Source organism: Phyllobates terribilis, unplaced genomic scaffold (assembly GCF_046119375.1).
Source record: "Phyllobates terribilis strain yellow unplaced genomic scaffold, ASM4611937v1 Scaffold_5__5_contigs__length_657084704, whole genome shotgun sequence".
NCBI lineage: Eukaryota > Metazoa > Chordata > Amphibia > Anura > Dendrobatidae > Phyllobates > Phyllobates terribilis.
Genome location: NW_027362765.1, coordinates 57,369,282 through 57,383,189, shown reverse-complemented (window position 1 = coordinate 57,383,189; position 13,908 = coordinate 57,369,282). Strand labels below are relative to the sequence as shown.

Sequence of the window (13,908 nt, the reverse complement as noted above, 5' to 3'; positions counted from 1 at the left end):
ACTCCGGCTAATTTACCTGGTCTACCGGCACCTTACTGGTCCTATGCAGATGTCTTTGACAAGAAGGAAGCAGAGACACTGCCACCTCATAGGCCATATGATTGCCCTATCGACCTGGTACCCGGTGCCACTCCACCAAGTGAGCGTATTTACCTGTTGTCGTTGGCCGAGACCCGGGCCATGTCAGAGTACATCAAAGAAAATCTAGCTAGGGGATTCATCCGGAAATCTACCTCCCCGGCTGGAGACGGATTCTTCTTCGTAAAGAAAGAAAGACTGTTCACTACGCCCCTGTATCGATTATATTGGACTCAACCAGATTACTATTAAAAACAAATACCCCCTGCCGCTTATCTCTGAGCTGTTCGACCGCCTTAAAGGCACGAAGATCTTCTCCAAGCTCTATCTTCGTGGGGCATATAACTTGGTCCGGATCTGCCAAGGAGATGAGTGAAAGACTGCATTCAATACCTGGGACGGCCACTATGAATACCGTGTGATGCCCTTCAGTCTCTGTAATGCACCAGCTGTCTTCCAAGAATTAGTTAACGACATCTTCCGTGACCTCTTATATTCTTGCGTGGTGGTGTACCTGAACGACATCTTGGTCTTCTCTCCGGATCTTCCCACACACCGGAGGGATGTTCGTCAGGTCCTGCGTAGGCTCAGGCAGAGTCACCTATATGCAAAATTTGAGAAATGCCTCTTCGAGCAGACCTCTCTTCCATTCCTGGGCTATATTATCTCTAAGACTGGTCTACGGATGGACCCCGAGAAGGTCTCTGCCGTCTTAAAGTGGCCCCGTCCGGAGGGGTTGAAGGCGATTCAGTGATTCCTGGGCTTCGCCAACTATTACCGTCTCTTCATCCCACATTTCTCTTCCCGGACTGCTCCCATCTCTGCGCTCACCTGAAAGGGAGCAAATCCTAAGGAATGGCCATCCGAAGTGGAGGAGGCCTTCCTCTCCTTAAAACAAGCCTTCTCTTCTGCCCCAGTGCTGCACCGTCCGGATAGCAGCAAACAGTTCTTTCTGGAGGTTGATGCTTCCTCTTCCGGAGCCGGAGCAGTGCTCACCCAGAAATCTCCGTCCGGGAGAATGGTAACCTGCGGCATCTTCTCCAAGCTCTTCTCGTCTGAGCGCAACTACTCCATAGGAGACCAAGAACTGCTAGCCATCAAATTGGCGCTGGAGGAGTGGCGTTACTTGCTTGAAGGGGCTCTGCACCTGGTGTTCATCTATACTGACCACAAAAACCTGGCATATCTACAGAAAGCCCAAAGACTCAATCCGCGTCAGGCCCGGTGGTCTTTGTTCTTCACCCGCTTCAACTTTACCCTACATTACCGCCCGGCGGACAAGAACATTAAAGCCGACGCCTTGTCCCGATCCTTCCTGTCTTCTGATCAAGAGGAGGAGCGTATGCATATCATCGATCCCTCCAAAGTGATGAATGTGGCCCCCTTGGACCTGTCTCATCTCCCACCCGGTAAGATGTTTGTAGCGGTTCCGGATCGTAAGAAGGTTCTTCGACGGGGTCATTCATCTAAACTAGCCGGCCATGCTGGCCAGAAGACCTTCCTGCTCATTACTCGGTATTACTGGTGGCCTACCCTGCACAAGGATGTGGTAGACTTCGTCACGGCCTGTTCGTCCTGTGCCCGCAACAACGTTCCCAGACATCTTCCAGCCGGCCGCCTCCTGCCTCCTCCCGTACACATTGCTATGGACTTTATTATGGATCTCCCTGTTTCTGCCGGTTGTACGGTTATTTGGGTGGTCGCTGACCTCTTTTCTAAAATGGCCCACTTCATCCATCTGCCTGGTCTCCCGTCTGCATCTGTGCTGGCTAAGGATTTCATCCATCACATCTTTCGTCTCCACGGCCTACCCCTTCACATTGTGTTTGATCGCGGGGTCCATTTCACTTCGCGTTTCTGGAGAGCTACGTGTAAACTGCTGGATGTCACCCTGGATTTCTCCTCTGCTTACCATCCGCAGTCCAATGGCCAAGTGGAATGTATCAACCAGATCCTTACCAGCTTCCTCCTGCACTTCGTCAACGCTCACCATACCGATTGGGTGGAGCTCCTACCATGGGCCGAGTTCTCCTATAACAACCATGAGCGCGAATCTTCTTCCAAGTCTCCGTTCTTTGTGGTCTACGGTCAACATCCCGGGATTCCGTTTCCCGTCTCCGCTTCAGTGGACAACCCTGCCGCGGAGTCTCTGGTCAGCGAATTTTCCACTATTTGGGAAGACACTAGGTCCATACTTCTTCAAACCTCTGAGCGGGTGAGGAAACATGCTGATAAGAGAAGTCTGGATCCGCCTCAATTCCGTCCGGCGGACAAGGTTTGGCTCTCCTCCAAACCTGTTCGCCTCCAAATACCCTCCTATGAGTTGGGTCCACGGTTCATTGGTTAAAACTCCCGGCCACCTTACAGATTCCCAACTCCTTCCACGTATCTCTCCTCAAACCAGTTGTGCTTAATTCTTTTTCCGACAATCCAGGTACCTCCCCAGCTCCGGTCTCCGCTGAGGATGTCTATGAGGTAGAGAACATTCTGTCCACCAAGAGGATAAGAGGAAGAACCTTTTTTCTGGTGGATTGGAAGGGGTTTGGCCCAGAGGAGAGAACTTGGGAACCCAGGGAGAACATCCATGCCCCGCTTCTCCTTAAAAAATTTCTTTCTGGCCTAAAAAAGAGGGGGAGTAAAGGGGGGCTACTGTAGTATCGGCGTCTCTGCCTCCTGACAGGCAGAGACGCCTTCTCTCTTACCGCCGCGCTCCCGGCCCGTCGTCTTCCGGCTCTCCTGCTGCTGCCGATGCGCGCAGAGCCCCGGGCACTGTGCTTATGGCAATTGCAGAACACAACAGCAGCCTCCAGTGGTAAGGAGTGAAACTGCAGCACAATTATTAAAGTGAACAATAGCGGCCACTAGTGGTCAAACTGTAGAAGGGCAACAGAAATACTGACAGACTGGTGGCTGTAGGAAGACCAGTTAGAAGAAACATTTTGAAAAATCGGTCCACTATCGTTCAGATAACTGTATAGTCAGATAGTAAATCTGTTATAAAGTCTATAGGGACAGAGGTCCTGGAGTAATTAGGAACAGGTAAGGTAAAAAAAAAAGCCCTGCAGTTTTTTAATTAGAATATTATATTTGTTCTCTGCAAATGTAGAGCATGCCACCACAATGTCCTGAAAATCTTGCGCTAAGGTAGAGAACCAGAAATATTGAGAGACAAAATCCAATGTTTTGTGTACACCTGTATGTCATTCCACTTAGAGAAATGTCATTTACGTGTTATGTATTACCTTGTGGCTTCTCAAAGCCATTGTTCTGTAGTGCATCACAGACCAATGATGTTGGTGCAGCAAGAAGGTCCGATAGGAGCAAGGGAGGCTGTAGAGACTAGGCGGCGACTTGAGTTCTTGAATAGTAGTCCACTGAAAAGCTGGAGGCTCAATTTTTTAGACTGGTAAAGGAGTGTTGAGATAGTGACAAAGCAGAATAAACTTAGTCATGAGGTAGAGCAAATATGTCACAGTGTACTATGTGGAGTGGTAAAATAGTATAGCAGAGCCAAGCAAAGTAGCAGAGCTGGGTGCTTCTGGAGGCTCAATGGAGAAATGAACAGCAGAGTGATGTAGCAGAGTTGAATAGGTCAAGTAAGGACACTCATTGTTTCCATGTAGCGGAGTGGAGTGGTATATCAAAGCCGGGTTAGAGATTAAGTTAAAATGCAGAATGCTGTTGAGTAAAGAAGTGGGAGATATCAACAGCCTGAATCCTCAGGCTATGAGTCCCTGCCTGAGCCGACTTCTAAGGCTTTAGAGCATGACGTCATAGGAATGTGCCAGATTAACTGGTGATGCAGAAGACTAAAGGGAGGTACCCAGTGCAGAGGAAGGATGGAGAGCCAGGTCCTGGAACTGGAACATTTGAGCTAACCATGATAGAATGTGCCTAATTCCATTCTGTTGATTGAAGATCTTTCTAGGAACGAAATCATGTATGTGTGCTGAAGACAGTAGTGTAATAAGACTGGAAAAGACAGTGAATTGAGTTTCATTATGATCAGTATTGTCAGATGAACAAGATAAGGCATGTGTTTTAAGTACAGCAAACTTCTTGAGCATTCATCAAACTAGCTTGATACCAAGAAGTTCATGAGCACCAATTTTAGAAAGTTGACGCAAGTCTAATTTTACAAAGATTTTTTACATTATCATGGTATAAAAAATTATTTAAGTTAGATATAACCATAATCATACTGATCCGAAGAACTATGTTGCCAGGCCATTTTTACCACACAATGCCGTAACCAAAAAATATGGCTTTCTTACCATATCACCCTGCTTGGAATTATCTTCCTTTTTTCAATACAGTACATGGTACAGAGAATAGTATCATAAAAAACTATAACTCTTGTCTAAAAAAAATAAACTGTCCTACAGCTGTGGATACAGAAAGATAATGCTATGGCTCTTGAAAGAACAGAAGGAAAAAACAAAATAAAAAAATTGGACCTGTCTGGAAGAGGTTGAAGATTTCCACATATAACAGCTAAGGAAACAACCATGAGGCGGAGACAATCCTTCTGCAATAAAGGAATAGAGCCACAGGACGAATCTTGAAATAACCTTTTCAACTTTGATGGAAAAGCAGATTTTTTTTTTTGCAATCTCAAGAAAAAATCGCTCACATAATTTTACCTTAACTTCAGGTGCAGGCATTGGTGATAACACTATCCTTAAAAATCATGGAGGTCATACAAAATACTAGGTGCAGTAGTTTTTGATGTTCGGTATATTTATTTTTGCATCAACTAATTTGAGTAAAATTGAAGATTTTGTAATGAAAGTTATGATATTAACCTTTCATATTATGGGTTAAAAAAAAATGTTCTATAAAATTCAGTCTTGTCAAATTTTTGGAAATTGTTCTTGTGTTCAGTGAGATATTGAATAAAATCTTACTTTTCTAAGCAGAATTGTATATACAGTGGTGGCCAAAAATATTGGCACCCCTGCAATTCTGTCAGATAATACTCAGTTTCTTCTTGAAAATGATTGCAATCACAAATTCTTTGGTATTATTATCTTCATTTAATTTGCTTGCAAGGAAAAAACATAAGAGAATGAAGCGAAAATCAAATCATTGATCATTTCACACAAAACTTCAAAAATGGCCCAGACAAAAGTATTGGCACCCTCAGCCTAATACTTGGTTGCACAACCTTTAGCCAAAATAACTGCGAACAACCGCTTCCGGTAACCATCAATGAGTTTCTTACAATGCTCTGCTGGAATTGTAGACCATTCTTCTTTGGCAAACTGCTCCTGGTCCCTGATATTTGAAGACTGCCTTCTCCAAACTGCCATTTTGAGATCTCTCCACAGGTGTTCTATGGGATTCAGGTCTGGACTCATTGCTGGCCACCTTAGAAGTCTCCAGTGCTTTCTCTCAAACCATTTTATAGTGCTTTTGGAAATGTGTTTTGGGTCATTGTTCTGCTGGAAGACCCATGACCTCTGAGGGAGACCCAGCTTTCTCACACTGGGCCCTACATTATGCTGCAAAATTTGTTGGTAGTCTTCAGACTTCATAATGCTATGCACACGGTCAAGCAGTCCAGTGCCCGAGGCAGCAAAGCAACCCCAAAACATCAGGGAACCTCCGCCATGTTTGACTGTAGGGACCGTGTTCATTTCTTTGAATGCCTCTTTTTTTCCCCTGTACACTCTATGTTGATGCTTTTTGCCAAAAAGCTCTACTTTTGTCTCATCTGACCTGAGAACATTCTTCCAAAACGTTTTAGGCTTTCTCAGGTAAGTTTTGGCAAACTCCAGCTTAGCTTTTTTATGTCTCTGAGTAAGAAGTGGGGTCTTCCTGGGTATCCTACCATACAGTCCCTTTTCATTCAGACGCCGACGGATAGTACGGATGGACACTGTTGTACCCTCGGACTGCAGGGCAGCTTGAACTTGTTTGGATGTTAGTCGAGGTTCTTTATCCACCATCCGCACAATCTTGCGTTGAAATCTCTCGTCAATTTTTCTTTTCCGTCCACATCTAGGGAGGTTAGCCACAGTGCCATGGGCTTTAAACTTCTTGATGACACTGCGCACGGAAGACACAGGAACATTCAGGTCTTTGGAGATGGACTTGTAGCCTTGAGATTGCTCATGCTTCCTCACAATTTGGTTTCTCAAGTCCTCAGACAGTTCTTTGGTCTTCTTTCTTTTCTCCATGCTCAATGTGGTACACACAAGGACACAGGACAGAGGTTGAGTCAACTTTAATCCATGTTAACTGGCTGCAAGTGTGATTTAGTTATTGCCAACACCTGTTAGGTGCCACAGGTAAGTTACAGGTGCTGTTAATTACACGAATTAGAGAAGCATCACATGATTTTTCAAACAGTGCCAATACTTTTGTCCACCCCCTTTTTTAGGTTTGGTGTGGAATTATATCCAATTTGGCTTTAGGACAATTCTTTTTGTGTTTTTTCATTGAAGACAAATTAAATGAAGATAATAATAATCATTTTCAGGAAGAAACTGAGTATTATCTGACAGAATTGCAGGGGTGCCAATACTTTTGGCCACCACTGTATATCATAACATATATAATATTTAAAAATACATATACTGCTAAGGCTGTGATGAATAATAATGGTTTCATTTTTGACAGATGACTGTACCAGGGGATCAGAGGGACATATATTTTCAGATGTTAAAGCAGATGATCGTGGTATCACGCCAGATCCATATGAAGAGCATGCCATTATCCCAGTTATACTTCCATCCCTTCACAGCAAAGATCTATCTGATCCTTTTCAACAGCTGCTATCTTCTGATTCATCACAGGATATCAAGCAAAATAAAGATAACAGATCAAATAGTAAACATCAAAGAACTCACACAAGAAAGAAATTGTATATATGTTCGGAATGTGGGAAATGTTTAAATCAGAAATCTCATCTTGTGACACATCAGAGAAGACACACAGGGGAGAAGCCATTTTTATGTTCAGAATGTGGGAAATGTTTTAATCAAAAAACAAATCTTGTTACACATATGAGAATTCACACAGGAGAGAAGCCATTTTCTTGTTCCCAATGTGGAAAATGTTTTACAAAGAAATCTGATCTTGTTAAACATCAGAGAATTCACACAGGGGAAAAACCATTTTCATGCTCAGAATGTAGGAAATGTTTTAAAGACAAATCAACTCTTGCTAGACATAAGAAAATTCACACTGGGGAGAAGTTATTTTCATGTTCTATATGTGGGAAATGTTTTTCTCAGAAATCTGATCTTGCTAAACATCTGATAACTCATACAGGGAAGAAGCCATTTTCATGCTCAGAATGTGGGAAATGTTTTAAACAGAAAACAAATCTTGATACACATCTAAGAATTCACAAGGGGGAGAAGCCATTTTCATGCTCAGAATGTGGGAAATGTTTTACAGACAAATCAACTCTTTTTCGACATCAGAGAATTCACACAGGGGAGAAACCATTTTCATGTTCAGAATGTGGGAAATGTTTTTCAAAAAAAATAAATCTTGTCAGACATCAGAGAATTCACACAGGGGAGAAGCCATTCACATGTTTAGAATGTGAAGAATGCTTTAAAGACAAATCAGCGCTTATTACACATCAGAGAAATCACCATGACTTGAAGTCCAGTGCCTAAGGTGTAACAGATTGTAGAGCGCGGACGGCATCAGGAACGAGAAATGCATTATTTATTTATAATTTTATTTTTACATCATTCTCCCTCCACCTTCCATTGTACTGGATCAGCATCTCCTGGGAGATGGGTAGGCGTTTTAGGGTTCCATTTTTGAGAGAGAGTGAGAACATGTCTCCTGTAGACTGATGTACACCTGACTGCTTTTTCACCAATCAAAGCTTAGTATACTTGTACTGAGGAAGTGCCAGAGTCAGATGTTACCACTTACTTCCAGAGACCAAGCATTAGGTTCACTTCCTGTGCTGTGACATTGCCAACATGATTTGTTATGTAGATGAGAGGTGTCATTATGGAGACTCCCACTTTAGCTCCCATACAGAGTGGAGTATGGATACAGTAGAAAGTCTATGCTGTCTGTAAGTTCTCAGACTGAAGCTCAGCACTCCAGTCTCCTAAGTTGTGCACTTCCCTGGGGTTTTTAGAGCAATCCGTGGGGTCTCAAGACACCACCAATCTGTTTGCAATTAGGAGGATGAAAAATGTAAAAAATGGTTTCAAAATTTTAGTAAAAATATGAGATTTCCCTTAGTTGAAACTAAGGTTCCTAGACCAACCACTGAAAAAAAAACAGTATTATCCCTCCTCCACTGAATTTAAGGTTGGCAAAGACAAGTAACAATCTTTTGGCATTTGCCAGACCTCCAATCGACAGACGGGCAGATAGAAAGTTGTAAATTGTCACTCCACGGAACATTCCAGAAATTTTCACAACTCTAAAATCCAATGGGAATTTGTTCTACACTGCTGCATCTGATGCTTGGTATTGTGGTTGGTGATGTAAGGCTTAAATGCAGCTACTTAGCCATGAAATCCCATGTCATAAAGCTCACAGCGCAATTTTTGGTACTCATGTTAATGTCAAATGAAATATAGGAAAGTTCAGATAGAGTCAGCAATGTTTTACCAACATTTATAAACTGTGCACTTCAGAACTCAGTAATCCAACTCTGTGACTTTATGGCTTAGTCGCTGAGTTGCTGTGGTTTCTAAAAACTTTCATATTTAAGTACCACTAACAGTTGATCCTGGAATTTTTAGGAGGCAAAAAATTTCATAAAGTCTTTTTGCAATAGTGTCAACCTATTAGAGTAGCATGCTCGAATTAAGTTGTTTAAACAATGACCCATTTGTTTTCTCTTCAATGGCTAGTGGCTTTATTTAATTCAGCTGTGGCAATATGACCAAATAAAAATGCTTAAAAAAGCCTATACTCACCTCCCTTGCCGGCGCCATTCCAGTGGTGTCGGCACTCGCTCTCCCAGGAGCTCCCATGTAGTTGTTATGACACATGACACCGGCGCCCAATCAGAGGTGGCGTCACTGTCTCTGCCTTCAGACAAATCGAACATGAAGAGGAAGCCCGGGCTGCAGCTGATCTCTGACTTCCTTTTCATGTTCAATTCAACAGGAGGCGGGGACAGTGATGTCAGTGCTGATTGGGTGCCGGCGTCACAACAACAGCACGGGAGACCCAGGGAGTGCGAGTGCCGACACCGTGTGAACTGAGCTTTTTTATTTTATCGGGCCAAGCATGGGCGATGCCAAGGAGTTGTCCAAGTAGTGGACAACTTCTTTAATTTGGTGATTAGAGATGTGCTCGAGTTTTTTTGTCTCGAGTGTACAGTATGACGCCAACAGATTATTGGTACCCAGGTGAGTAACTTTACATTTATCCACATTGAATATCATCTGCCGAGTGGATGCACAAACATTCAGTTTGTCCAATTCTGCTAGTAAATTTTGAACATCTAAAGACTGCACAATACTTGGTGTCATTGGCAAAAATAAAAAGAATGAACATTCCTGTCTTCTACATCATTAATGAATATAATAATAATTTTTATTTTTTATAGCGCCAATATATTCCACAGCACTTTACAATTTTAGGGAGGACTTGTATAGACAATAAAGACGTTACAGAATAAGGGTATGTGCACACGATGCAGAAATGCTCAGGATTTTTTCCTGAGCGTTTCTGCATCTCCCTGGCAGGAAAAAACACATGCGGATTGTACATGCGGATTGTACATGCATTTTCCTGCCAGGGACATGCGGATGTGAAGCGGTCTTCACTTTCATTTCCGCATGCGGGTTGACAAGCGCTTTCCAAGCGATTTTAGCATCACTTAGAAAGTGCTTGTCAACTTCACACTATATAAATCCATGCAACCGGCATGGATTTATATAGTGTGTGAATGTCAAAAAATAAAAAAATAAATATATACTACCCCCCGATGGCCCCCGGTGTCCTGCTTCCCTCCGTCCCGGCTGCCGGCAGTGTAAGACTGAAGGACCTGCTGACGTCAGCGTCACGTGACCCGTCACATGACTCTGACATCAGCGTAGGTCCTTAATTCAACCGCAAAGTGCCCGGGAAGCCAGGAGGACGCAGCGCGGGACGCCGGAAGGTGAGTATATATATATATTTTTTTTATTTTTTATTTTATTCTTTTTTTTTAATGGTACCTGGGTCTGGATGAGAAAAAATCCTGAGCATTTCTGCATCGTGTGCACATAGCCATAGTATAATAAATAGGGTATGCACATAACGCTACATGAACTGGTCGCCAGCCAGTATTACAGCCAGACATTACAGATACAGGGGGCTATTAAGTGCATGGAGAGTATGAACATGATTTTGAAGACAATTTTGCATGGGCCAAAGGGGGATACTTAGATAAGTGAGGTGGGGCAATAGGCCAGTCTAGGCATTAAAAATGGGTCGTGGCTGAGTCTTCCAGCAAGACAATGACCCAAAACATACAGCCAAGGCAACAAAAGAGTGGCTCAAAAAGAAGCACATTAAGGTCATGGAGTGGTCTAGCCAGTCTCCAAACCTTAATCCCATAGAAAACTTATGGAGGTAGTTGAAGCACCGAGTTGCCAAGCGACAGCCTCAAAATCTTAATGATTTAGAGATGATCTGCAAAGAGGAGTGGACCAAAATTCCTCCTGACATGTGCGCAACCCACATCATCAACTACAAAAAACGTCTGACTGCTGTGCTTGTGAACAAGGGTTTTGCCACCAAGTATTAAGTGTTGTTTGCCAGAGGGATCAAATACTTTGTTCTCACTGCAAAATGCAAAAAAAAATATCTAATTTATACAATGTGATTTTCTTGATTTTTTTTGGGATATTTTATCCCTCAATGTTAAAATTAACCTACCGTTAAAATTATAGACTATTCATGTCTGTCAGTGGGCAAACTTACAAAAACTGCAAGGGATCAAATAATTATTTCCTTCACTGTATATTGAATATTGACCCAGCACCTGAACCTTAGATTTAACCACTTACTGGTGTTTCTCACAAAATTAGAATATCATCAAAAAGTTAATTTATTTCAGTTCTTCAATACAAAAAGTGAAATTCATATATTATATAGTTATTACAAACAGAGTGATCTATTTCAAGTGTTTATTTCTGTTAATGTTGATGATGATGGCTTACAGCCAATGAAAACACAAAAGTCATTATCTCAGTAATTTAGAATAATTAACAAAAAACACCTGCAAAGGCTTCCTATGCATTTAAAAATGTCCTTTAGTCTGTTTCAGTAAGCTCCACAATCATGGGGAAGACTGTTGACTTGACAAATGTCCAGAAGGCAGTCATTGACACACTCCACAAGGAGGGTAAGCCACAAAAGGTCATTACTAAAGAAGCTGGCTGTTCACAGAGTGCTGTATCCAAGCATATTAATGGAAAGTTGAGTGGAAGGAAAAAGTGTGGTAGAAAAAGGTGCACAAGAAACCGGGATAACCACAGCCTTGAAAGGATTAAGAAAAGGCCCTTCAAAAATTGGGGGAGATTCACAAGGAGTGGACTACTGCTGGAGTCATTGTGTCAAGAGCCACCACACACAAACATATCCAGGACATGGGCTACAAGCGTCGCATTCCTTGGGTCAAGCCACTCATGACCAATAGACAATGCTAGAAGCGTCCTACCTGGGTCAAGGAGAAAAAGACCTGAACTGTTGCTCAGTGGTCCAAGCCGTTATTTTCAGATGAAAGTAAATTTTGCATTTTATTTGGAAATCAAGGTCCCAGATTCTGGAGGAAGAGTGGAGAGGCACACAATCCAAGCTACTTGAGGTCTAGTGTGAAGTTTCCACAATTAGTGATGGTTTGGGGAGCCATGTCATCTGCTGGTGTAGGTCCACTGTGTTTTATCAAGACTGAAGTCAGCGCAGCCGTCTACCAGGAAATTTTAGAGCACTTCCTGCTTCCCACTGCCGACAAGCTTTTTGGAGATGCAAATTTCATTCTCCAGCAGGACTTGGCACCTGTCCACACTGCCAAAAGTACTAATACCTGGTTTAAAAACAACAGTATCACTGTGTTTGATTGGCCAGCAAACTCGCCTGACCTTAACCCCATAGAGAATCTATAGGGTATTGTCAAGAGGAAGATGAGAGACACCAGACCCAACAATGCAGATGAGCTGAAGGCTGCTATCAAAGCAACCTGGGCTTCCATGACACCTCAGCAGAGCCACAGGCTGATCGCCTCCATGCCACGCTGCACTGATGCAGTAATTGATGCTAAAGGAGCCCCGAACAAGTATTGAGTGCATTTACTGAAGATACATTTCAGTAAGCCAACATTTCGGATTTTAAAATAATTTTTCAAGCTGGTGTCATAAAGTATTATAATTTACTGAGATAATGCCTTTTGTGTTTTCATTGGCTGTAAGCCTTAATTATCAACATTAACAGAAATAAACACTTGAAATAGATCACTCTGTTTGTAATAACTCTTATATAATATATGAGTTTAATTTTTTGCATTGAAGAACTGAAATAAATTAACTTTTTGATGATATTCTAATTAAGTGAGAAGTACCTGTATATTAGCAGGGAACCATCAGAGTGCAATTATTTAACATAGGTTTCTGCATGAGTCTTTAACTGTTTCCCTCTGCCACCAGTTTTTGTTTTTGCACTTTACTTTTCTCCTCACCTTGTTTATTTTTGAACTTGGAAAAGTGAGAAATTTGAATTTTTTAATATTTCTTTTTTTTACTTTTTAGTCGCTTTAGGGGACTTGGATCTGAGATAATATTGACTATATTTTGCGATAAAGTATTAATTATGGGCTGAGATACACCAGAAGACTAAGATGGAAGCCTTGACAACTCATTGGCATTCTGTGATCAAGTTGCATCAGGGACGGGACAAGGGTCGGTGCATGCGAGCATTGGCAACTGCACCATTTAAATGCCACTGTCAGCTACTGTATTGACGGGTACTTTCATGGAAAAACAACAGATTGGAGTAAGCTGTCACTGTTGCTACAGTCAGATGTCAGCTGTGGCCAGACGGAGTTCCTGAGCCTGCTCAACACATGGTAACACAATGTAGGATGAACGTTTATGTGCTATGGCAAGAAGAAATTAGGTCAGTTTCTGATCTAATTACAAACAATACTCTTTAAATCTACAGGCTTAATTTTACTAAACTAAGCAAAAAGATTAGAACCGAGGTCCAGCGAATACGGCGGTAGTCCGTATCCAACATACTAGAGTTCTTCAAACCTCAGACAAAATGGCATAAGTCAGCTCACCCATGAGAAGATGAAGTATGGAAACTTGTGCAGCAAGAAATCAGCAAAAGTGAATATCCAGCATCATCTACTTGGCCTCCTCCTTTCCAATGGCACATTTTCTCGAATTTATCGTAAATCCCGCCTTCCTTAGAGCATCCAGAATCGCCTGTACCTTTGGCAGATGACTAGCCCAGTCTGGGCTAAAGACGACAATGTCATCAATCAACGTAGGCTGCGGCATATCTCTTATGTGGGCCGAGGATCCGATCCATGGCCCTCTGGAAGGTGGCTGGTGCCCCCTGCAGTCCGAAAGGCATTCGGGTGTACTGGAAGCACCCATCAGGTGTTGAGAAAGCTGTTTTCTCCTTGGCCCTCTGGGACATGGGGATCTGCCAGTAGCCTTTGTCAAGTCGAGGGTGGTAATAGCCTCTCGATGAGTTAATCGACGAGGGGCATCGGGCATGCGTCACAGTTGGATACCTCATTCAGCCTGCGGTAGTCATTACAAAATTTCCACTCCCCGTCAGGCTTCGGCACGAGAATGATGGGACTCAATCATCCGCTCTTTGATTCCTCTATCACGC

The 13,908-nt window shown here is 42.7% G+C and overlaps 1 pseudogene; it reads left to right on the top strand.

Annotated features, from left to right (window-relative positions):
• LOC141271445 (uncharacterized) overlaps positions 1 to 13,908 on the top strand; it is a 129,121-nt pseudogene that overhangs the window by 63,675 nt on the left and 51,538 nt on the right.